Genomic DNA, 25,737 nt, shown 5'->3' with positions numbered 1-25,737 from the left:
TTTGCTGTGCTATAACCTTGAGCATGTGATTAGCCTCTAGTTAGCTTATCTTTCTTCCAATGAAGGGTATAGGTTAAATCTAAAGTTCTCTTGCAGCTGGTTTGGTACAATGCAATGTATATTCAGGAAGATGAACCTGAGGATGACTGCAGAGATCTAAGTCCTTAGTGTTTTGGGAGTTACAGAAGACTTTTTTAGCTCCTGAATTCTAAGTTTGCACTCCTACATTCTCAAGATTTGCTAAGTTACAAAATAACATACCCTCCTTAGCATGGAAATAAGATTTTGCACATGGTATGTATAATGGGCCTTAAGGGTGAGATGTGATTGCTTCTCTTCTCACACTCCTCCTTTCCTCTGTGCCATTTCAATTCAAGGGACATAGGTCCTGGACCATCATATCACACTGTGATCATAAACAAAGAAAGCACACACCCAATTACACATTTCTGTTTTTTATACCTCTCCTGGGCAACATTCTCTGATCCCTACTTCTCAGGCTCTGCTTTGGACTTTCTGGCATTTAAACTAATATAGAGGTGTGAGACATTATCACTTCTTCCAGATTCCAGTCTATTTTGAGATCTTTCAGTTTTTAATTAGTCATAATCTTGTTTGTGGGGTGGTTCTTTGATGTATAGTCGAATTAACTTTGGACTATTCACTTTTAAGCTTTCTAAGCCTCAGTTTTAATATTTGTCAAATGAGATGTTTGGAAAATATCTCTGATCCTAATGTGATCTTGGCAAGATATCTTATATCACTGTAGAGGTCTTATGACAATATTTTAGGAATATTGCCAAAAAGGCATAAGCTTTACAGATGTCTATACATCTTTTAAGTAAATTTCTGGTTTTTTGAATTATCAAGCACTTTTTTTTTTTTTAATTCTCCCACTTCCTGCACTCAAAGAAAAGGGAATAAAGAAAAAAAAAATAATAAGAGGAAGAAGGGGGGAAAAAAGGGAAAAAATACAGAATACTTGCATAATCTAAATATTGTTAGATAAAACATTTTCATGTTGCCTTCATCCAAAAATGCATTACTCATTCTGCATATTAATCCAGCATCTCCTTGTGATGAGGGTGGCTTTATTCTTCTTCATCGGTCCTCTGAAATCATAATTGATCATGTTATTGAATAGAGGGTTTTTTGAATAAATTTTTAATGATATCTTTGGGTTTTTGAATATCACTATAATTTTTCTCAACATCCCTTCCCTTTCTCACAGAGAATCATCTAATATGACAAATGATAATGATGTGATATGATAAATAGGTATCTACTTGTACAAAGTTCTAGGGAAACCAGAAAAAGAGATAGTCCCTGCCCTCAATTAACGGGGGAAGGCAGTACTAAAAAAGGAAACTAAAAAGGAGAGGAAGAGTGGTTTGATGATAGCATAGTCACAATGAAGCATATTTACATCCATTTATTTCTAAATTGTTTTGTTAGTTGTATTCATATAATTCTTATGTGCATTTGATAAACTTTCAAGTATTTTGTGTTTTTTTAATAGTTATTTCAAATGGAATTTTTCTTTCTTTTCTTCATGGGTTTTATTAATAACATACAGAAGGGTTGATTTGTGGATTTATTTTATCTTCTGCAGCTTTGCTGAAGATACTGCTATCAATCAATTTAAGTTGATTTTCTAGAATTCACTTTAAGTCCACCTTCTCTTAATTTTTCTTTCTTTCTTTCTTTCTTTCTTTCTTTCTTTCTTTCTTTCTTTCTTTCTTTCTTTCTTTCTTTCTTTCTTTCTTTCTTTCTTTCTTTCTTTCTTTCTTTCTTTCTTTCTTTTTTTCTTTCTTTTTTTAAAGCATTTGCTTATTCCTTCAATTTCTTTTAATTCTCTTATTGCTATGGCTAGCATTTCTAATACTATCTTAAATAGGAATGGTATCTTAAATGGATGGCCTTGTTTCAGTCCTCAAACTTATTAGAAATGACTGATTTATCCTATGATATATATCATATTGGCTCTGAGTTTTAGATATATTTTATTTACCAAGTTAAAGAAAAGTCCCATTTATTTTCTTATTTTCTCATGTTTTTAACAAAAATGGGTATTATGTTTTGTCATAAGCTTGTTTTGTGTATCTTGGAAAAAATCGTTGTTTTATTCTTGTTATTAATATGATATTTATGTTTATAGTTTTCCTCATATTAAACCAGTCCTGGATTTCTGGTATAAATCTGTCCTGGCCATTATGTATATTCTTTGCAGTACATTGCTATAGCCTCTATATTTAATTTAAAATTACTAAAATTGTTTGCAATTTGTCCATAATAGATATGGATCTATAATTTCTTTTTCAATTTGGATTCTTCCTAGTTTGTACATCAAGACTATATATATCATAGAAAGAATTTTCTTGTATCTTCCTTTACTATAATTTTAGTTTGTAGAATATTAGAATTAATTGTTCTTTGAATGTTTGGTAGAATTCACTTGTAGATCTCTCTGATCCTGAGTTTTCTTTGGGAGTTCATTTATGTTTATGATAATTTGGCATATCTTTGATTTAGGACCTCCCCTCTCTCCAGGAAAAAAAAAAAAAAACCCAGACCAAACAGCTCCTACTATTATTAATCCTTTTTTTTTTTTTTTTTTTTGCTTTCAGTTTTGTTAATCCCTTCTTTATGTTTAGTTGAAGTTTTAAAATTTGTTCATTTTCAGGGTTTTTTAATTGCATGGTCAATTCATTAATCTAGCCATTCTTTTGTTTGCCAATTAAAGTACTTAGAAGTAGAAAGTTTCTTATAAAAACTACTTTGACTTGTGTTTTAAAAATTTGGGTGTAGTGTTTCATTGTTATTTTTAATTATCCTTTAATGATATATTCTTAGTCACCACCATACCCCCCATGATATTTGCTAGAATTAAATTAGTTGCTAGTTATTTTTAATACTTCCTTTAATAGTCCTTTAATTAATCATTGTAGTTACTGAAAGAATTGTGAAATTTATATACTCTAATACATGATTGGTTTTTGTAAAAGTGCCTTAACAACAATATGTGTGTTCCTTTCAGTTTCCCTTCAGTAATTGCCAGTGCTAAAAGTCTATCTTATCTAACTTTTCTAAAATTCTATTAAGGTTCTTTATTAACTGCTTTTTTGTTTAATTTTTTCTAACTTTGAGAGGTGATATTGGTTCCCCCACTTACTGTTTCTTTTTAATATTTGGGTGCTATTCTATTTGATATATAAATATTAAGTATTAAAATTAATTCACTGTGATATCTTTTGGCAAAATAGAAATTCTTCATTTGTTTCTTTTAATTAAGTATTTTTGGTGTTGACACGTGGAATTTTGATTGCTATTGTTGCTTTTTTTGAATTCATTTGAGACAGTAGATTTTGTTCTAACCCCTTATTTTTAACTATGTTTGAATTTTGATATTTCACATGTGTTTCCTATAAACAGCATATTGTTGAATTCTGCCCTCTTTCCATTTTATGGATGATTTCATTCTATATATATGTTTGTTTTAATGAATGGCATGGAAAGGACAAATTTCTCAAATGAAGATTTTAAATTCATTCATTTAAATGAACATTTATATACTTCAAAGCTTTGCAGAATTGCAAGGTAGAGTGTTGTGTTTATTAAAATGTTACAAGAATACTAAAGGGAAAAGGATTCATCAAAAAAAAGTCATCTATACTTATAGCTGACTATTAAAACTTTCAATAATTTAGGCTTGATCTGTTAGTTACTTAGTCTTTGGGATTGTAGTTAGACATGTTTATGCATATGAAAGGTATTATTCCCTTTTCCCTTATCTATTCTTTCTTATTTGTGGATTTGGAATTTCTTTTTTTGATAGTTGGGTCCTGCCCAACTCTTTATGACCTCACGAATCCTAGCATACCATATCCCTTTTTTCTTCACTATCTTTTGAAGTCTGTCCAAGTGTATCTTTGTTTTTTCCATGATACAATCCATCTCATCCTCTGTTGTTCCCTTTTGTATTCAGTCTTTCCCAGTGAGTCCCATCTTCTAGTTATGTGACCAGGCTTCAGCTTCAATATTTGATCTTCCAGTGAATTGTCTGAAGTAATTTCATTTATGTATTAACTTATTTGATCTCCTAGTTATCCACAAGACTTCCAAAAGCAATGTTTTTGTGGCACTCAACTTTTCTTTTAGTTCAACTTTTACAGCCATACAGTTTTTAAAAAAAAGATTTCTTTTTCCTCATTCAGATTACTTTGTTATTTTTTAATCATATTGATTTTCAAAACAAGTATGTTAAAGGTGGTCAAAATTCTTAGTCACCATATTATGTGCATGTATGGAATCTTGTGTAAAATCAGATTCCCAATATTTTTTAAAAAAATGTTTTTATTATAGCTTTTTATTTACAAGATATGTGCTTGGGTAATTTTTCATCATTGACTTTTGCAAAACCTTCTTTTCCAACTTTTCCCCTCTTTCCCCTCCCCCCTCCCCTAGATGGCAGGTAGACCAATTCATGTTAAATAGGTTAAAGTATATGTTAAACACAATATATGTGTACATATCCATACAGTTATTTTGCTGCACAAGAAAAATCGGACTTAGAAATAAGGTAAAAATAATCTGAGAAGGAAATAAAAAATGCAAGTGGACAAAAACAGGAGTGCAAATGCTGTGTTGTGGTTCACACTCATTTCCCATAGTACTTTTGCTGGGTGTAGCTGGTTCTCTTCATTATTGAACAAATGGAACTGATTTGGTTCATCTCATTGTTGAAGAAACATGTTTTTTATTTCCAAAACATATGCACAGATAATTTTTCAACATTGACTCTTATATAGCCTTGTGTTTCAGATTTTCCCATTCTTCCCCTCACCCCCTCCCCTAGATAGCAAGCAATCCAGTATTTTATACATGTAAAGGTACATGTTAAATCCAATATGTGTAAATATATTTATACAATTCTCTTGCTGCACAGGAAAAATCAGATCAAAAAGGAAAGAAAATGAGTAAGAAAACAAAATGCAAACGAACAACATCAAATAGAGTGAGAATGCTATGTTGTAGTCCACACTCAGTTCCCACAGTCCTCTCTCTGTGTGTAAATGGCTCTTTTCATCACAAAATTGTTGGAGCTTATAGTCATAGAATTCTACTGGAAAAAAACCATAGCTTTGATTATAAGGACCTTTGTTGGCAAGGTGATATCTATACTTTTTAATATGCTCTCCAGATTTGCCATAATTTTCTTTCCTAGGACCAAGAATCTTTTTAATTTTCCTGTAGCAGTTGCTGTTTGCCATGATCTTTGAGCCCCAAAATATAAAATCTTTTTTTAATGGCATTTTTATTTTATTTTATAATTATAACTTTTTTTGACAGTACATATGCATGGGTAATTTTTTTTTACAACATTATCCCTTGCACTCATTTCTGTTCTGATTTTTCCCTTCCTTCCCTCCATTCCTTCCCTTAGATGGCAGGCAGTCTTATACATGTTAGATATGTTATAGTATATCCTAGATACAATATATGTGTGCAGAACCAAATTTCTTGTTGCATAGGAAGAATTGGATTCAGAAAGTAAAAATAACCTGGGAAGAAAAACAAAAATGTAAACAGTTTACACTCATTTCCCATTGTTCCTTCTCTGGGTGTAGCTGATTCTGTTCATCATTGATCAATTGGAACTGAATTAGATCTTCTCTTTGTTGAAGATATCCACTTCCATTAGAATACATCAATACCAAATGGTTTTGATGATGCTGCTTTATAATATAGTGTAGTTTTAGATCAGGTACAGCTATGCCACCTTCATTTGATTTATTTTTTCATTAATTCCGTTGACATTCTCATCCTTTTATTCTTCCATATGAATTTTGTTGTTATTTTTTCTAAGTAAAATATAAAATCTGACAATATTTTCATTTCTTCTCCCACCACTTGCCACTAAGTGATAGGACTATGATGGGATTAGTTGCTAAAATTTTAAGTTTTTGAAAGTAGTAATCCTATTTTGAGTAGATCTTTGGGTAAGCCTTCTATGTAGGAGGAATTATGCTGGGTGATCTAAGAGAAAATAATTCCTTTTTTAAAGCACTTTATTTTCTATTGGGGAATATAGACTGATGAGCAAAGAGATAATCTGAAATAAACTAACAACTCAGTCTTTGAATAGGAGGTAACTCCTGAGCAAATTCTTGAAGGTAGAAATTCTACAAGAAGGGAAGGAGGAAAATCATTCTATATGTTCTATATATGAGAGAAAAGGCCATGCAGAGATCCTAAGTTAGAAAACAGAATGCTGTGGAGCTGCAAGTAATAAGTGGGTCAGTTTGGCTGGAATGGAGAAGGGCTAGTAATGTGAAGGGAATCTGGAAGTGTAATCCAAAGCCAAAATGGTGATTATGAGATTTGAAACTATGGGGATTCCTTGGCAACACTGTCTAGTGATACTTTGAGAGAATAGAGAGAGTTATGAAGAAACTTCACGTCCTTTGAGAAATTAGGGGCCTCTAAAAGGTGAAAGAAAGACACTGGACTTTGGGTCAAAGGACATGGGAGGAGCCCTGTCACTTATGTATGACTTTTATGACTTTTGGGTGAGTCACTTAACCTCTTTATCTTCAATTATTTTTTCTATAAAATGTGCTTAACAGAAGGCCTTTGGGGAGAAAATCAGTGTGTAAACTGTCAAATACTACATAAATGTGAAGTGCTATTATTTAGAGCAAGGTAGCAGATAAAGTAAGATTGGAAAAATCCCTTCAAAAAATTAAGAGCTTCTGATCCCAGGGGAAGAAAGAGATAAATATAAAAATGTGTTTTATATATGTCTCTCTCTCTCTCTCTCTCTCTCTCTCTCTCTCTCTCTCTCTCTCTCTCTCTCTCTCTCTCTCTCTCTATATATATATAAAATATTCAAATAAAATAAATTTTAAGTTGATTAGTTTCTAAGTGAGAGTAGTATAAGACATTCAGCTTATTTACTTTTAAAATAGAGAGGAATCAGAAAACTCTATATGAAATCACCGGTACAAATGTTTTGCCTATTTTCAGATGAAGAAATTGAGGCTCTGGGAGATTAAGTGATTTGTCACAGTATTTGTTTCCCCCCACTCCAAGTTCAGCTATGATGCACTTCTGATCCGTCTTAAGATTTCCATAATTAGATCAAGAAAAAGGAAAAGGCAGCCTAGGATTTAATTCCCTGTTGTTGTTTGTTTATTACCTCTCTTTGTAATAGTAGACAATTTTAGGACTATAGTATAATAGGTTCCTAAATTTAAAACTAGAAAAGACCTATGACATCATCTAATCCAGCTGCCTCATTCCACAAATGGGGAGACCTGAGGACCAGAGAAGTATTGATCTCTCTCTGGAATAATCAGTCAGTCAGATAAACATTTATTAAGCATCTACTATGTGCTTAGGCAAAAGACAATCCCTTACCTCAAAGGGCTTTACAATCGAATGAAGGAGACAACACACAAACATATACAAAGCTGTATACAAGATAAATAGGAAATAATTGAGGGAGGGTTGAGAAAGTTTATCACCTGATTGGTTATTCAGAAGAAAGCTCTATTTGCTACAGGCCAAGGAATCAGGAAAGGCATCACTCTGGAAAAGTATGCTGCCTTAGCTTAGCTTTCTTGGAACCTTGGGATCCAAAAACAAAGAGAATTAAGGGGCAAGCCCTTCTCCAGCCTTGAGGCAGCCTGTCCAAATGCCTGGAGAGGCAATACATTGCAAACTATCTATTAAATTAGTTTGGCTGCTATATGGAGTGCCTGGAGAGAGTGAGACTGAAAGTAGGTTGGAGCCAGATTAGGAAGAGTTTTGGCTGATGTTTGTATTTCATACTAGAGACTACAGAGAGCCACTGGAGTTTAGGGGGCAAGGAAATGATATTGTCAGATTTGGGTTTTAGGAATATTACTTTTGCAGGTGTGAGAAAGATTAGTAGGAGAGTCAGGAGATTTGAAGTAGAAGAACCAAAATGAGGTTATTTTAATAGCATTTTATCAGTGCCTTCCCTAAATTGTGGTGTCCAGACTGAACACAGCATTCCAGATGTGATCTTACTAAGAGAGAATATAGGGGATTATCATGATACTTACTGCTTAAGGTTTTAAAGTTACATTTGTTGTAATGCAGGCCAAGATCACCTTGGCTTGGTTTAGTTTTTGTTTGGTTGACATGTTACACTTTTCATTTATTTTGAATTTGCAGTCCCTGAAAACCCTCAGATCTCTTCCTAGATAAATTTGTCTAAATGCATTATCTCTGTTTTGTGATTTTTTTGAACAAAACTGTTAAGACTTTGCACACATTCTTATTGAGTTTTTGTTTTGTTTTGTTTTTAGTCATTTGGTCTATATCTAGCTTAGCTGGTCAAGATCTTTTTTTGAGTTGCTGCCTCTGTTATACTAGAGACTAGTTCTTTTTTCTAATTCTGTGTCATAGCCAAATTTCATAAGCATATCGGTTATATTTTTACTCAGGTCACTGATAAAAATATTAAACAGTTCCGGGTCAAGCATGGATCCTTGGGACACTCCACTACAACCTCTTTCCAGGTTGACTTGGGACTAACTACTCTTTAGAGGCAGCCATTCAACCAATTGTTAAATCACCTCATTGTACTATTGACCAAAACGTAGATTGCTCAGAGCTAAGCTCCTTTCCCAAGTCAACTTTCCATAATGTCTCATAGCTAACTAGTTAACCTCTTTTCCATTCTGCCTTCTTGAACCCTCCCCTCATTCTGTTTTTTAACAAAATAGCCCATACGTCTCTCCTCAGAATAGCATGATAATGTAAAGAGCAGTTATAACATTTCTATACTACTATCTACTACTTTTGTTACTTTGTCCAAAAAGTGGGGAGAGGTAGGAAGTGGGAGAATAAAATTAGTCTAGTATGTGTGGTACTAACTGAAGCCGTACTTCGTTTTCTAGATATTCACTACCATGCTTAGTACAGTTTAGAATTTTGCCAGGAATTGAATTCACATTCATTGGCTTCTAAGTTACAAGTTCTATTTTCTTCTTTTTCTGGAAAATTGAGACATGATTTACTCTTCTCCTGTTCTGTAGCCCTTCTATTCTTCACAATTTTTCAAATATCATATTTACCATCTTCTTTATGGTAGTTGATAGAATATGAATTTTGAGCCAAGAATACCTGAGTTCAAATTCGGCCTTATTAGCTATGTTTTTAGCTGTATTAACCCTTATTAGTTAATACTTATTAGTTATGTTAACCCCAAGCAAGTCACTTAAGCTCTTTTTAACCTCAGTTTCCTTAACTGTAAAATAACATTTATTAAGGCCCTACTATGTATCAGGAACTATACTAAGAGTTTGGTATAATAGTATTTTCTTTACTGGGTTGTTGACTCAATTTTTAATCAAGATAATGTATGCAAAGCATTTGCAATTTTTTAAGCATTATATGTTAACTGTTATTACTTTTGCCTAAAGTAACAAAATAAATGATTTGAGCCAAGTGACTTGAACACCTTCAGAGTAGCTAGATGTTTTCGTTTTTATTCAGCTTGTTAATTAATAGATTGAAGGCATCAAACTTAAAACTATAGGGATGAGAATAGCACAACTCTGGCATAGAAATTTGGGATATCCCAAGCAATTCAAGTACAAAGAATGTTTAAATAACTATTGCAATGAAGTTTGTTGTCCACTTGTATTGGGCTCTCAGTGGTCCCATTTGATTTAGGGTTTTCTTGGTAAAGATACTGTAGTGCTTTTTCCTTTCAAGTTCATTTTACAGATGAGGAAATTGAGGCAAACAGAGTTAAGTGACTTGCCCAGGGTCTAGTAACAGTTTTTTGGCTAGATTTGAACTCACATAAATGAATCTTCCTGACTCCAAGCCTGGTGCTCTATATATTGTACTCCTCAGTGACCCTACTGAAGATTAGGGGAGGCAACCAGCTAGGTATACATAAAATCACAGGTGACTGGGACTAGAATTTTGGGAAAGTATCCTATTATAGTTAAGTTTCTTTCTATATAGCTGATTACTTATCTTGAAAATCTCATTAGGGTAGTTAAATAAAATTCAGGAAAATCATAAGATTAAGGAAGATCTGGAAAAGACCTCAGAGATCATTTCTCTATACAGATAATTTTGTGATGAGTTCTGTCAAGGGAAGAGGTGGGGGAAAGCATAGGAACAGCTTGCACAGGCCTAGAATTGGACCAGAAGTCAGAAGGAAGATTCTTAGGTACAGGAAATTCCTAAAATCCACTTAAGCCTATAGCATGAGCAAGTGAGGTTTGTGGCATAGTGCAATGCATATGCTCTGGTTTTGAAGTTTATTTTTTGTGATTGGTTAATATGAGGTACTGGGGTATATACTCAGTAGTAAAGGGCATGTTCTTTTATCACTGACCCCATTTTAGGAGCTTAATCCATTTTTGAATAGTCCTTATTTCTACTTAGGGAGACTAGTTTCTGTTTGAATTCTAGAAAAGAGAGAAGTTCTCAGTTGATATTTACATTGCATTTTCAGGTTTAAAAAGTGTTTTACATAATTATTTCAGTTAATACCCACACCAACACTAGTAGGTAGATAGATCCAGGCATTATATTCATTTTACAAATTAAAAAATTAAGGCTCAGAGAGTTAACTTGTTCACAGATTACTTGTTCACAGTTACACAGCTAGTGTCAGAATCAAGTTATTCTGCTTAACCTTTCCTAATACCTGTTTCTGTCATGAATATCAAATTATTACTTGATTTTACTTAAATTATGTCGTCTTCATGTTTCATATAAACATATAAATTCTAAGCTTGTCTTTTCACTTTTTTGTATCTCTTATACTAGAGTCAATAATGGTGACACAGTGATTTTGTAAGACTTATTCACTAATTGAATAACACTTTGAAAAGTGGACTTATAGTTGACAAAATGCAAAAGCTGTAAGAAATTTGATGACTTGGGAAAGAGGCCAGTAATTCCATAAGCAGAGTGTTAAATACATTGTCAAGAATATAGTCTTTCACTTTATGTTGTTTTTATTTTCCCTTAACTTTTTCTTTGTTTGGAGAGAGGTAATGAGGTATGGAGAAGAGGTGGGGTAGAGAAGGGTATGCAGTAAGTCCAGAAATGACTATTGTAAAAATAAAGGGCATCATCAGTAAAATATTTTTTAAAAATAAAAATGTAGGGACAAAAAGTTTTTGAAGTATAGTAATTTGAAATAATTCTGGAAGAAAGGTAAACAGAATCCAGATTGTGAAGGACTTTAAATACAAAATGGGGGAGTTGGTGTTTTCTTCTAGTGACAGGAGCCCCTGAAGATTTTTGAGCTGGAGTGTAAAGTAACATGACTGGATCTGTGATTTAGGAAGTATATAATGGGAACAGTTTAGGAGGATAGATTAAAGAGGAAAAAGTTGACTGAAGGGGTGGTGGGACCAGGGTGCCCAGTTAGAAAGCTATGGGATATGTGATATAGGTCCTAACTAAGCCTTGTCAGTGGAGGGTGAATGAGATGAGGTGAGATCTTTCAAGACAGTTGTGAAAATCGAGTAAGGCTTCATCTACTTCAGAGTTCGAGTAGGCCTGAAGGACTTTGAAGTTCGAGCAAAGGGCATTGCCTTCCCCTCCTATGACATCACCCTATTTCATCCAAATATGGGCAACTATGTACTTATTGGTCAAGTTCAATTTCATGGGTAGATCTCACGGTTAGAAAGTAAGACTCTCAGCCAATGAGGATGAGGGTCAGTGGTGGGAGGGGGCGTTTTGCATTAGGGATTAAAGGTGCTGTCCTGCCCACAGGAGGCGCTTCCTCTCTTCGATAGTCTACTCAAAGAGTGGGACGCCCTTCTCGCGAGAATGTACAATAAACTTTGCTTTTCTCTAGAGCTCTCTCCAGCTTTTTTATTATATGGTGATCCCTCACCATTTCCGTACCACACAGTTTGGGTGCTAGTCCGGATCCTTTACTCAGTGAGTAAGTGAACTCCTGGGTGCTAGTGGGATGGCGCCCTGCCTTGATTTAGGCAGCCCGCCAGCATCCAGGGGCTTCTCCTTGCTCCCTGACGTAGAGTGGACCCGAAGTGGAGAAACTCAGAGAAAAGCAACGGAAACTCCCCGGTGAAAATCCCAACCGGTTGGTGGAGGACAGATCAGTCAAGTAATTTGCTGCGCAGCAACCCAGAGGTAAGCGTCCTGTGAAGCCCCTTGAGTCTAGTTATAGGTTCTGGAGGGGGCTGTAGACGGTAGACAGGAGGATAGCTAGGCCTTCCTGGGTGACTGAGTTAACCAGTGACGGTTAGCGTGTTTGGGCGTTTAGGAGTCTGTTAAATTCCTTCCAATCCTTCCAAATTCAATGGGTGTGGCCTAGTCCCAGCCAGCCCTCACAGAGAGAAATGAGAAAAATATCAGAAAATACCGGTAGATATTCCCTTGGGAGATAAATTAAGTAATTGGAACAAACTGCCAAAATATGAGGAAAAAAAAAAAAAAAAAAGCAAGAAAAAGATGATAAGGTATTGTTGTTTTGTTGCGGACTGGTGGTGCCAAAAGGATTAAATGGTACCTGAAGGGAAGGACCTGAGAGGATTTAATTCCATTAGCCCTTCCAGGGCCACTTGGGGGGGAGGGGGGGAAGAAACCGCTATTTAGTGAAGTTCATTGTTTTAAATCTGATAGCAAAGTAGTTTTATATTATTGGGAATTTAAAGCTGTGTTTGGGATTTTAAGCTAAAACATAGGTTTTTAAAACAAAATGCTGGTAGCTTACTTAGGGGAGGTTGTGGTTGTATCTCCCTACTTCGATGGTATGTTTGCTAGAGGTATTGGGTAATTTGTAACTGAGCTATGCCTTAAGTATTTGTCAGCTCTGTTGGGCATATATTAAGTTTTATGAAATTTGGGTCAGTTACTTGCGAACATTGAAGTGTAAAGTTTAAAAATATATACATATATATTTACTTAAAGACGGGACAGGAAAGATTGATTTGTAAAAGTAATTAATAGTTTAAATGGAGCTATGATATATTGGGTCGGGAAGCATGGTGGTGTGGGGGAAGGGTGACCACGTGGAGAGGTCCCTCCTCCCATTAAGTATAGTGGGGTTTTTTGTTTGTTTTTAATAACTGCACCTCCTTGCTGATTTAGATATTAGTTATTTCTACTGTTTAAAGGAACAGCCTACATTTATATGGTGTTAATAACTGAATGTTTTATTTTTATTTTTCAAGTCTATAACTGTTCTAAGGAGTTGGAACTGAAGTTTTCTGGAAGCAAGTTATTTAATGTTTACATTCGTGATAGTCTTGTTTAAAGATTATTTTAATCTGATCTGATAATTTGATAGGGTTATTTGCAAAAATTTTAATCCTTTTCAGAATGAAGAGAGTATTAATGTTAACTCTGAAAGATCTGAAAGTTTCTTTTCTGTGGAAACGGGATGGACCACATGAGACTTAGAATTTTTCTTGTATTGAGTATTTTGAAGGCAAAATAATCTGTAATGTTAAACCTAGAACCATCTACTTTATGAAAGAGACTGTATAATCTGTGAACTTCCTAGGATGAATCTTTACTGTGATTCTTGAGAACTAGATTCACCTGAAGCCTTGATTAATGATAATTGCTGTAGGAGATAAAATCTTTTGGGACTGAAGCTAATATTTACTTGGAGTTTTGAATTCAGGTATAACTCTTTGCATAGGTCGTTAAACTCCACCATCTGGAGGTGGGATGGTTGAAATTAGGACAGCTACCTGAAGTAAAACTGCCTTAAGTCATGCCCCTGGTTTTTCCTCTTATGTTTGTAATCAGAGCCAAGTGGTCAGTGAGATATACATTGCTAGGACCGCTCCCACTTTGCCTTTCTTTTTGAGACGAAGCTGGAACCCCAATTCTAGACTCCTGACTATAGATCTATATTCAGATGCGTTTTTCATGTTTTGCATGATCATGGTGGGGAAAGAATTTATATGGAAAGAACTTTTGACACTCAATCCCCTATTAAATATGCACAGAAAATGAAAGGAAGGGGGTATTCAAGTTAGAACAATATTAAATCTAGAGGGCTGGGAGGTGGCTCACAGATTCCAGAATGTTGAAACATGAGGCAATACTATTAGAAAAGAATGCTCCATAATCCAAGATCATAATTTTAATCCTGCTTCCTTTTTGTCCCCTGGAGAACAGAACTATTGCTGTATAAAACTGTCTAACTATTGCTATTTTGGGAAATTTGCTAGTCTGTTATGTATAATCTGATAATTTCTGTAAACAGGGGGGGAAGGAAACTGAGATTTCAACTGGTCAGAAAATTGGGAAAAACTGATGTCTTATTTCAGTTCAGGCCGAATTGGAAACTACTTACTCTTTGCTTACCTCATCATTTTGGTTCCCTGATGAAGGACCTCGAAAACTAGACATAATTTGGGTACTGAATGGAACTCTGGAAAAGGTAAAAGATTTTTTTTCTTTTTGCAGCGGACATCCAGGCTGCTTCTGGCCTGGATCGTTGTTAGAGCTTTATGCTCGGCACAGTTCTTTTAAGAATTGCTGCGATTGACAAAAGGTCTCCTTTTGTCTCGCTCTCTTGTCTTTACAGATAAGGGAGAGGCTGCAAAAAGTTGAAAAAGCTCTTTACCTGTCCACTAGCTAGACACACCTGATTTTAGCAGATGCTGGGTTTGGAGAAGGCTGCAGAGACAAAAGGCCTTTTGCATTTCAAGGCTTTCTAATCAGACCTCAACTTTGCTTTCAAACCTTGCAATAAACATTTTTTACTCATCTAGGTTTTCGGCCTGTAAATTCATTTACAGGGGACTCTAGCTGAAAATTTGCTAGACTATGATTGGCTAGCTTATGTTTTAACTTTGAATTATTGTCCTGCCTCAGTTTCCCTGCCTCTTAGTTCTGCAAACCTCCCCCCCCCACGCCCCCCCCCCCCCCGCCTCTTTATCAGAATATTTGATAAGACCTTATGTTTCAGAATAGCAGAATGTCTCTCCCATTACAAGTTAATGGGAATCTCTTATCAAAACTTCTTGAATTCTCTTGTGTGGAATTAGACATTCTGTATATGATTGTATTTGCATTGGGTGTTTTTAAAAACAAACTGATTTGTATGAATAATGTTCACTTATGAAAGATCTACTTGGATATAAACTCATTGGGACAAATTCCTTATTGTTATCAACACAAGGTTATGATAAATATTTGTTTAGAATTTATGTATGGTTCTTCTAGGATGGTAAATGGGAAAAGAAATGGGTTTGTTAGAACTTCCACTGTTACCAAGGGCAGTCTACCTGCCCATTAGTTGGCTCAAACTTGTGAATTGTTGTGAATTGTATGCTTTAAATCAAGCGTTAAAATTATTGCGTGACCAAGATGGGAATATATATACTGATTCTAAATATGCCTGGGGTGTGGTGCATGTATTTGGGAGGATTTGGGAGGAAAGAGGATATGTAAACAGTAAAGGTAAAGAACTGGTTCATCATACACTAGTCAGAGAGATACTAGAAAATATTCTGACTCCTAGGAATATAGCAGTAATACATGTAAAGGGACATCAGATGGGAAATTCTTTTGAGGCAAGGGGAAATAGATTAGCAGACAGGGAGGCCAAGGGAGCCGGAGATCAGGAAATCTCATATAATGGCTTTGATACCTGTACTTCCCCCTAGTCTACCCTCTCCTAGTTTTACTCAGGAGGAAAAAGAGAAAGCCTCAACTCTCGGAGCAGTTGAGAACTCGGAAGGACGATGGCTCTTACCTGATGGCAGAGAGGTACTGACCAAAGCAAGTATGAGGCAAGTCCTTCAACTGCACCAGGGCAGTCATTGGGATGTCCAAAACCTGTGTGATGCTATACTGACAAGGTATGTTTCCCCCGGCCTATATACTATGGCTCTACAACTGGTGGACGGTTGTCTTGTTTGTCGAAGGACTAACAGGGCTGCCCAACGCCAGCTTCCAAAAGGGGGACGACCTCCTGGAATCAGACCATTCCAAAGCATCCAGGTGGACTTTACTGAGCTGCCACCAGTGGGTCGCCTTAAGTTCTTGCTGGTCATAGTGGACCATCTGACCTCATGGGTGGAGGCATTCCCGTCAGGCTGAGCAACTGCCTCGACAGTAAGTAAGGTCTTATTAGAACAAATTATTCCTAGATATGGAATGGTGGAGAGGATAGACTCGGATCAGGGAACACATTTTTCTGCCCAGGTATTGCAGAATCTGATTGGGGCCTTAGAAATCACTTGGGATCTCCATACCCCTTGGCATCCTCCCTCTTCTGGGAAAGTAGAAAGGATGAACCAAGAAATAAAACAGCAGCTGACTAAGTTATCTTTAGAGACCCAACTACCTTGGACGAAATGCCTTCCTCTCACTCTGGTTAGAATCAGGACCAAGCCGTGTAGAGATATTGGGCTTTCACCTTATGAATTATTGTATGGTCATCCTTTCCAGGCTTATCCTAAGGGAGACTGGGACCCTATTTTAGAAACTAAGGATTTGTTTGTTAAGAGATATGTTAAATCATTGCTGGAACATTTGCAAGGACTTCAACAAAAAGGGCTAATAGCTCAGACTCCTCCTCTAGGTTTCCCTGTTCATAGAATTCAGGTTGGTGATTGGGTGCTGATCCGTTCCTGGAAGGACAAGAAGCTGACTCCGTGCTGGGACGGACCCTACCAAGTGATACTGACTTCAGATACTGCGATTCGCACACCAGGACAAAAGGACCTGTGGCGCCACCTTTATCAGAGTGGACAGTTGAAGACAGGGGAGACCTCCAATTACATAAGAGGAGGGGACCTCCACTGAATGGGAACACTGATTCTGAATCCAGTGCATTGTAACTGCAAACCAATATTTAGGGATTCAGTCGTACGATGATTTGGGAAGGGGGAAACGAAGTTTAGATACCTCCATCACTTGGACTGGAGATGCAAATGGGCCTGGCCTCCAGAAAGAATAGTCAAAAGAGTATGGGCCAGCGACCTGGGCTCAAGATGGAATTTGGGGATATAGAACTCCAATATATATGTTGAACAGGATAATTCGGCTTCAGGCAGTTGTAGAGATTATCACCAGTCAGACAGCTGAGGCACTACATCTTTTGGCTGATGAAGCTACTCAAACCAGAGAGGCTGTTTTACAACATAGAACTTGTGCTGGATTATTTGTTGGCTGAGGAAGGGAGAGTTTGTGCTAAACTAAATTTATCCACATGTTGTATAAAGATTGATAACAATGGTAATCTAGTGAAAGAAATCACTAAGAACATTAGGAAACTTGCTCATGTTCCTGTACAGATGTGGACCTCACTGTTCAATACTTCTTGATGGTCCTGGTTTGGGAAGCTGGTGGAAGCAGCTCCTTTGGTTTGGCCTTCCAGCCCTTAGTGGTGTTATATTCCCTATCTACATCCCTTGTTTGATCAGATTAATAACCAGAGTTGTCCAAAACTCATCATCTGGAATGATCAGGTTGGAAGAGAAAGCTGAAGGGTCTGTTAAATAGATGCTGTTAAAAGGGTAAGGGTGGAGCCCGTGGCCAAAGGCCAACAGGAACCAGAAGGAAGTGAGGAATTCATAGGGAATGTGAAATTATGTTACAAAAATTTGAAGAGATCTCAGTGTACAAAATAAGAGGAGGGACTGAATGAGATGAGGTGAGATCTTTCAAGACAGTTGTGAAAATCGAGTAAGGCTTCATCTACTTCAGAGTTCGAGTAGGCCTGAAGGACTTTGAAGTTCGAGCAAAGGGCATTGCCTTCCCCTCCTATGACATCTCCCTATTTCATCCAAATATGGGCAACTATGTACTTATTGGTCAAGTTCAATTTCATGGGTAGATCTCACGGTTAGAAAGTAAGACTCTCAGCCAATGAGGATGAGGGTCAGTGGTGGGAGGGGGCGTTTTGCATTAGGGATTAAAGGTGCTGTCCTGCCCACAGGAGGCGCTTCCTCTCTTCGATAGTCTACTCAAAGAGTGGGACGCCCTTCTCGCGAGAATGTACAATAAACTTTGCTTTTCTCTAGAGCTCTCTCCAGCTTTTTTATTATATGGTGATCCCTCACCATTTCCGTACTACACAAGGGGAAAGTACAGATTTCTGTAAGATTGGTTGTGGAGAAAGTTGAAAAGACTTGGTAAGTGTATTGAACCTGTATGACTCCAAATTTGTGATTCTAGTTAAGTGGAAGAAGGGTGACCTCCTCATTAAAAATTGAGAAGTAGAGAGGGCAGATTTGAAGGAAAAAATGAGTTCATTTTGGACAGTTTGACTTGGACATTCTAAGTGTCAGTAGGTGATGAGGGATTTAGAGCTCTGGGAAGAGATAAAGCCTGGAAATATGGAATTGGGAGTCATCTGTATAGAAGTGATCTTTGAATCCATGGGAATTATTGAGATCATAAATAATAATGGTGACAATAATACCTGCACTTTAAAATTTTCAAAGAACTTTGCATGAACTATTTCTCAAAGAACTTTGCATGAACTATTTCATCTGATTTCATAATAACCCTATATGGTAAATATTATAAGTATTATTATCCACATTTTTCAGAGGAGGAAACTAAGGCATGTCTAAGTAAATGTCTGAGTGGGATTTGAGCCCCACCCAATCTTAAAACCTCTTAATACTTCTCTTCATTCTCCTTTTGAGCAGAGCCTGTTCTCCCTTCCCCCTTCCCCACTTTACACCCAGGCCCAGGGGCAGGGCTTGGTATGTGGACAGCCCCACCGAAGGAATCCTGCTGTGGCCTGCTTTGTGAGGGGGGCTAACTGCTGGCACTCCCCATCTCTTTCACTTGTTTCTGCTGTCTCTGTCTGGGATATATGTCCCTATCTGTGTCCATCTTTTCTCTCCCTTTAGAATGTGAGCACCTTAACTCAGGGATTACTTTCCCTATCTAACCAATCAATAAACATTTATTAAGCACCTACTATTTATCAGGCACTTTGCTAAACCACTGGACTCTAAAAGACAAAAAAGGCAATCCCTGCCCTCGGGACTTTACTATCCAAAGGGGAGACTACCTGCTAGCAAACAGATAGATACTAAGCTGGGTATGTACAGAATAATTAACTGGGGAAGGCACTGGAATGAAAAGGGCTGGTTGGAAAAGCCTTCCTGCAGAAGGTGGGATTTCAGTTGGGACTTAAAGCCGGTCAGAGAGGCATGGAGAATGGAGCCAGAGAGACTGTGTCTTGTTCTGGGCAGTGCTGGAGGCCAGGGCCACTGGATGGAAGAACCCCCATTGGGGGAATAAATAAGAAAACTGCACAGGTAGGAGGGGCCTGGGCTAGAGGGCTTTGAATTCCCCCCTAGAGAATTTTGCATTTATTCTTGGAGGGAGCTAGAGCCGGGGTGGGGGGATGGGGCTTATGACATCCTGGGACCTGTCTTTAGGAGATGAGTTTGGGGATGGGTTGGGATGGGGGAGGGCCCAGATGAAGAGACCGAGTCTGAGGGAAAAGCTTTAGCAGAGGTGCCATACAGAGACCTTGGCCACTGTCTGGTTGTGGGGTCATGGGTCGTGGTGATGAGAGGCAGCCTGGGATTACTGTGATGCCTGACGGCTGAGAGAGGGACTGTGGTGTTTTCTCCTGTTGGAATTGGGAAAGTCGGTGATAGAAAGGGTTTGGGGGAAATAATGAGCTCGGTTTTGTAACTCTGAAAAGCAGTTGGAGATGTGAGATTAGAGGTTAGCCAGAGGTTGGGAGTAGATAGGTGGATTTGAGAGTCATCGGTATAAAATTGCTAAATAATTCCTAAGGAGACCTCTTCAAAACGAAAAAAGAAGATAAAACAAAAAACCAAAAAAACTCCTCAAGGAGTTTATCTCTCGAGTGAAAAAAAAGTGTAGGCCAAATTTGATTAGCAAAATCTTATTGTTAAACCTGTACATAAAATGCTTGCAATGTTCTTGCTTCTCTCTGGTAGCCAGAAAAATACTTGTAGCTCTGTGTGTGTGCATGTTCGTGTGCATGAGAGAAATTTGGTCTGATTTGGAAGTCATAAAAACTGGTTCAGATTTTTAATCTGTCTCTTTGATTTTGAGCAAATCAGTTAACCTATGAAAGTGAAATTCGATATAGCTAACTTTTATTCAGAGTCCAACTTGAATTGTTTCGGAGACTAGTCAGCACCATCCGAGCTTGAATATGATTTAAATGGAATGGTTTGTTTAAAAAGTATCTTCACCCTATTGCCTAGGTCAGTATTTTAACTACTCCTGAATTTAAGGGATCCTTATATTTTTACGGACAAAACAAAACAAACAAAAAAAAAATCCATTATTGGATATTGTTGATCTTGCTAAGTTGAACTGCCTGGTGTCATTGGAGTACTTAAAAAAGGACTGCACTAGTTGTTGATTGTATTAAACTTATCACCATGACAAAATTAAACCAAACTTCACTATATATCCGAAACCTGGGACTTTTTCCAGTTAACTTTCTGGTTGTTCATGAAATGCTGTTGAGGGAGGAACCACAGGAAAAAGAAATATCAAACTGATCCAAGTTGCCAGATGTGGGAAGCCTTCTTTAAGGGATTTTACCATTGGGGTTTTAGCCAATTTTAAGGGAGAGGTAGTTACTCTGGAAAACTAGCCAGAGAGATGTCTCCTTCCTTCCACCCCTATGTATATAATTCCACCCCAGGATTTGGAGCTATGCTTTGTGAATTTGATTTTTGGTGTTTGAAAATCTGAGAAGAAGCCTTTAACACATTAAGAGACAAGATGGGTTTGTGAACTGCAAAGTTAAAAGGACACAAGATAAAACTTTCTCCAAAGAGAAGCAATACTTTCTGGAGTTCTAAAGGAAAGGACCCCGTGGGGGATGGGTTAAGCTGGTTGGAGAGAGGTGGTGAAACCGAAAACCGGGATTTAGCATTCAATTGCAATCTGGTAGGAGGAGAATGTGCACTAAATTTAGGTTAGAATTATTTGCCATCTAACAGTTGCTAAGTGTGTTGTGTTAGGCATTCCTTTCTAACATGTTAAACTCTTTTAGGTATCATAAAAGAAAAATCATCAGTTTAATAGGGGAAGGAGCAGAAGAGATAGTAAGTTGTTAAATGTAATATTAATCAGGAAGTTGAAACATGATTGGGGTAGGTAGGTAAGAAGGGCTAGTGGGGAAATAACATTTATTTGCTTTGTGACTCTGAAAGATAATTTAGAGCTGACTATGGAGATTTGTCACATTGTTGTTACTTGAAGCACGTCCCATAAATTCTGACATTCATTTTCATCCAAGGATGAATTCAGTTAAAGTTTAGTAAGTTCAATATGGGGTGTTAGGTTCTGAGGGTGGAAAAACCTGTCCAGTACGTGCCTTCAAGGCCTTTAATTTCCACTGTCTTGTTTGTTCGTTTCTCTTAGAGCAATTTCAGAGGATAATAGGATTTGGAACTGGAAGGAATCTTTCAGTGACTCACCCTGTGGAAAAACTGAACTATAGGGGATGTTTAAATGATTTACCTTTGATCATATTTTACAAACTCAACTTAGAATACTTGGTTTGATATTGTTGTGGCAAAATTTTATTAAAGACACTTTCTTTTTCTGAAGTTAGAACTGTCCAGAAAAATTCAGAACATTTGGTGGTCATATCTCATTGAGTAGTAGGGGAAAGGGTGGATGAGGGGCTGTGGAAGAGAAAACTACTTCTAAAGATGTCACTTTTTGTGCTTAGTGGAGGGCCCCTCCCAGGTCACTTGGCTTAGGCTGATTGTTTTTCCCTTGGGGTTGCTTCCACTTCCATCTAATTCCTCTAAGTAAAAATTCTATTTGTTGATTCCTGAGACTGCTAAGCTGAATACTTTAAAAAAGAAAAAAAAAAAAGAGGCAGGGGAAACCAAGGTTTCTAGGCCATCCAGATTTTCTTTGACAGGAAAAGCATGAATTAGCAGATGTTTTCGCCTTGATTTAAAAACTCATCTTTTAAAAAAAATTCTTTTTCCACGGGGGAAGAGAGCCAGGAAATGACAGCTGTAGTGAATGAGAAAGGCTTACTCTGTTAGCAGTTGTTCTTCCTCTTCCACTAATCCCAGCATTCCAGCTCCACCCTTTGGAAGCAGCCTGGCTGAGATAGCCTCTGGGACTCTGGGCTATTCATATGGAAATGTTGGAGCTGGAGAGTGAAGACCCTATACCCTGGGTGTGGGGGGGGGACTTGGAGGGAGTGAGAGAGATTCTGGAGCTGTGGGGAAGGCACCCCCAGACTCGACACTCCTTGTTTCTGACGCTGCAGGGACCTCTGGGGGTTGCAGAATCAGGCCTGGAATAGATTGGTAGGAAAAATCCATTCCTAGCTCTCTGTTCTTTGGCGTCCTGCCCTCCTTAAGAATAAGAATCATGCCGAAGTGATAAGATTTCCACTGCCAAAGAAAGGAGGAGGACCCAAGGCCCAGTTAAAGCAAACTCCGAGGTGAGGGATGGTGTGGAAATCGCTGAGAAGCTGTAACCTTGCAGTGGTCGGAATGCTCCCGAATCCCAACCCGAATCGCTTGCCTGCCCCTGTCCTCACCGATCTGTGATCTCTGAACTCTTCCTACCATTTCTGTTTCGGAATTAAGGGTGGTGGCGTGGGGAGGGGTGTGCGTGGCCTTTCTAAATCCTCCCTTTTTTAATGCCTGATGTAAGGCACCCTGGTAATGGTGATGAAATGAAAAGCTGCCCGCAAAGAGAACTGTGTAGCAGGTTTCTAGCACCACTTTTTTACTTTTAAGACCATCTTAGGAAGAGACCCAGAAAAGTAAACTGGACTTCATTTTCCCCCATGCATTTCTCTCTTTATCTTTGAGCATTGAGGAGCGTTTCAATATATTTTATTTAATCAAACCACTTTGCACTCTTGGTGCGTGATATTTGATTTTGAACTGCCAGAATTTGAAAAGAATCCTTTTTGCAAAGAAACTGTTTCCCTTTGATGTGTTTAAGAACAAGAAGTCTGCTGTATTTATGGATCAGAGCTAGACCTGGTCATCCAGTCAAACTCACAATTGGAGCACGGTGCAGCAAATCCTTTTTACAGTTGTATTTAGAGAATGGTTGGCCTGGTGAAAGGAGTTTTAGTCTGGAAGTTGGGTAGAAAGCCTAGTTTAGTTTGAGTCTAGATAAATAAGTTGACCTCTTAGCTGTTTTTATTTGTAATTAATTATTTCCTTTTAAAATGAGGATAATGTTTAGGTACAATTGATGTAAACTGAGATCTTCTGGGGGGAAAATGATGGGAGTACATTTTTAGTATTTAATCTGAGCTGGATTTTTAAGTTGATCTGACTGTATAAACTCAGATAGTTGTTACTTTTTTTTAGTTTCTTGTTTTCCTGTGAGAAACCCAATTGGATTTTTTTTGTCTCTGTGTTGCTAGTTTCTGATTGCTGAATAAGAGTGTACTGGAACTTTTTAGCTTTTAACTGAAACCTAATAAGGTTTTTGTTCAAGGGAGTAGATAGCTCTTCAGGGAATTTAAAAGGCATGAAGTCAGTCAGATAAACATTTTTCCAGTAGATAATTAAGTTACACAAAAGATAATAAGATTTTAGTACATTTTTAAGAATAGTGAATTTTCTTTTATTGATCAAAAGAACATTTTTAGGTCTGGTATCCTGTTGGATTTAGACCCAAAAGAAATTTTAAAGATTAAGAAAAAACCTTAAATAATATTTATTGGGTCTATAGAGCCATATTTAATTACTGCATTCTATAATGAAGTGGGGGTTGTATTTTAAATAGACAAACCCTGGAATTTTAGAACTAAAAAGTTAAAGATAATCAAATCCAACTTTGTAGAATTGAGACCAAACCACAAATCTTAAAATGTGACCAAGTCAGTACTAGGATTTTAGACCCTAGGTTTCCGTAGTCGCTCTTAACTTCCTTATTCACCCTTCCCCCAGTTTTAATTTTGTTTTAGAAAGGGAAATCAGTTCGCTTATTTTCTCTTGGCTGCTAGGTGGCTCTGTTGGTGGGTAAGAAAAAAGGGCCCTGGAATCAGGAAGGGAGATCTGAGTTTAAATTCTGCTTTAGATACTAGCTGTGTAACCTGGGTCCAAGTCATTGTTTGCCTCAGTTTCCTCAGCTATAAAATACTATTTCCCAGTATTGTTGTGGACATAAAGTGAAAAATTAATTTGGTTATCACAGTCCCTGGCATATAGCAAATGCTGCATAAATATTAGTTATTATTATTATTGTAAGCCCCTTGAAGGAGATGATGCTTAAGTGGAGCTGAAGGCTCCAAGAAAGGAGGTAAGGAGTGAAATGTTTTAGACAGTCTATACAAAGGTGTTGAGGTAGGAGATGAAATGGGTGAAAGGTAGAACAAGGGTAGATTTGAGTTGTTCCTGATTCTAGACCTGGTGCCCAAATTCCTGTACTAAGCTATGGAAGGCTTATCTGATTACTGTTAGAGGAAGAAGAGGAAGCTCTCAGGCAAGTTTATGCAGCATAAATTTATAGAGGATGATCCAGTCAGCTTGCTTTTGTGATTTTTCTCCAGCTTTGTTCAGCAGAGGTGAAGATGGCAGGTGGTACAGGTGATGTGAGACTGTCCTTTGGACTGAGGAAACTTTTGATAGGATAAAGGGACAAGAGACTTGAGAACATGGGGCAGAATTTGAAATAAGTCACCAGGCCTTTCCCTGTCACTCTTAATCCCAGGGTCTTCTCTCTGTTAATTATTTTCTATTTATCCTGTAAATAGTTCACTTTGTATGCATTTGTTCCCATCTTGTCTCCTTCCTTAGATTGTAAGCACCTTGAAAATGGGGACAGACAACACAGTCTTTCGTATTGTGGCTGGCACTTAGTGGGTGCTTAACAAAGGCATTTTGACAAAATAGAAAAAGGGTGTTGAGGTTGGAAAAGGAAAAGAGTGTACTCAATGCAAGGGCAATGAATGACCTGGGAAAGAATTGAGAAGTAGAGGGATAAAGCAGTTAGCAAACAGACCTGTTTTAATTTCTATAATATGCTAACTAGCTTTGTAAAGGTTTTTCTTTCAGCAAGATTTTTTAAAAATAAGTTTTTTTTTTCAAAATACATTCATAGTTTTCTTTTTTTTTTTTATTAACTTTTTATTGACAGAACATATGCGTGGGTAATTTTTTACATTATCCCTTGCACTCACATCTGTTCCGACTTTTCCCTTCCCTCCCTCCACCCCCTCCCCGGCAAGCAGTCTTATATATATTAAATATGTTATAGTATATCCTAGATATAATATATATGTGCAGAACTAAATTTCTTGTTGCACAGGGAGAATAGGACTCAGAAAGTAAAAATAACCTGGGAAGAAAAACAAAAATACAGTTTACATTCATTTTCCAATGTTCCTTTTCTGGGTGTAGCTGATTCTGTCTATCATTGATCAATTGGAACTGAATTAGATCTTTTCTTTGTTGAAGATATCCACTTCCCACTTCCATCAGAATATATCTTCATATAGTATTGTTGTTGAAGTGTATAATGATCTGGTTCTGCTCATTTCACTCAGCATCAGTTCATGTAAGTCTCTCCAAGCCTCTCTGTTTTCATCTTGCTGGTCATTTCTTACAGAACAATAATATTCCATAACATTCATATACCACAATCATTCTCCTAATCATTCTCCGATTGATGGGCATCCATTCATTTTCCAGTTTCTAGCCACTACAAAAAGGGCTGCCACAAATATTTTGGCACATAAGGTCCCTTTCCCTTTAGTATTTCCTTGGGATATAAGCC

General features: G+C 37.2%; 1 protein-coding gene across 8 annotated transcripts in view; it reads left to right on the top strand.

Annotated features, from left to right (window-relative positions):
• DNMBP (dynamin binding protein) overlaps positions 1-25,737 on the top strand; it is a 133,427-nt gene that overhangs the window by 80,040 nt on the left and 27,650 nt on the right. The window contains exon 1 of one of the 8 annotated variants that reach the window (XM_074296057.1): positions 22,079-22,435. The exons of the other annotated variants lie outside the window; for them this stretch is intronic. The gene's annotated coding sequence lies outside the window, so the exon portion shown is untranslated. Of the gene's footprint in view, positions 1-22,078; positions 22,436-25,737 lie in introns of those variants that run through there. 8 annotated transcript variants of the gene reach the window in all.

Source organism: Sminthopsis crassicaudata, chromosome 2 (assembly GCF_048593235.1).
Source record: "Sminthopsis crassicaudata isolate SCR6 chromosome 2, ASM4859323v1, whole genome shotgun sequence".
Taxonomy (NCBI): domain Eukaryota; kingdom Metazoa; phylum Chordata; class Mammalia; order Dasyuromorphia; family Dasyuridae; genus Sminthopsis; species Sminthopsis crassicaudata.
This window is presented reverse-complemented; position numbering and strand designations above follow the sequence as displayed.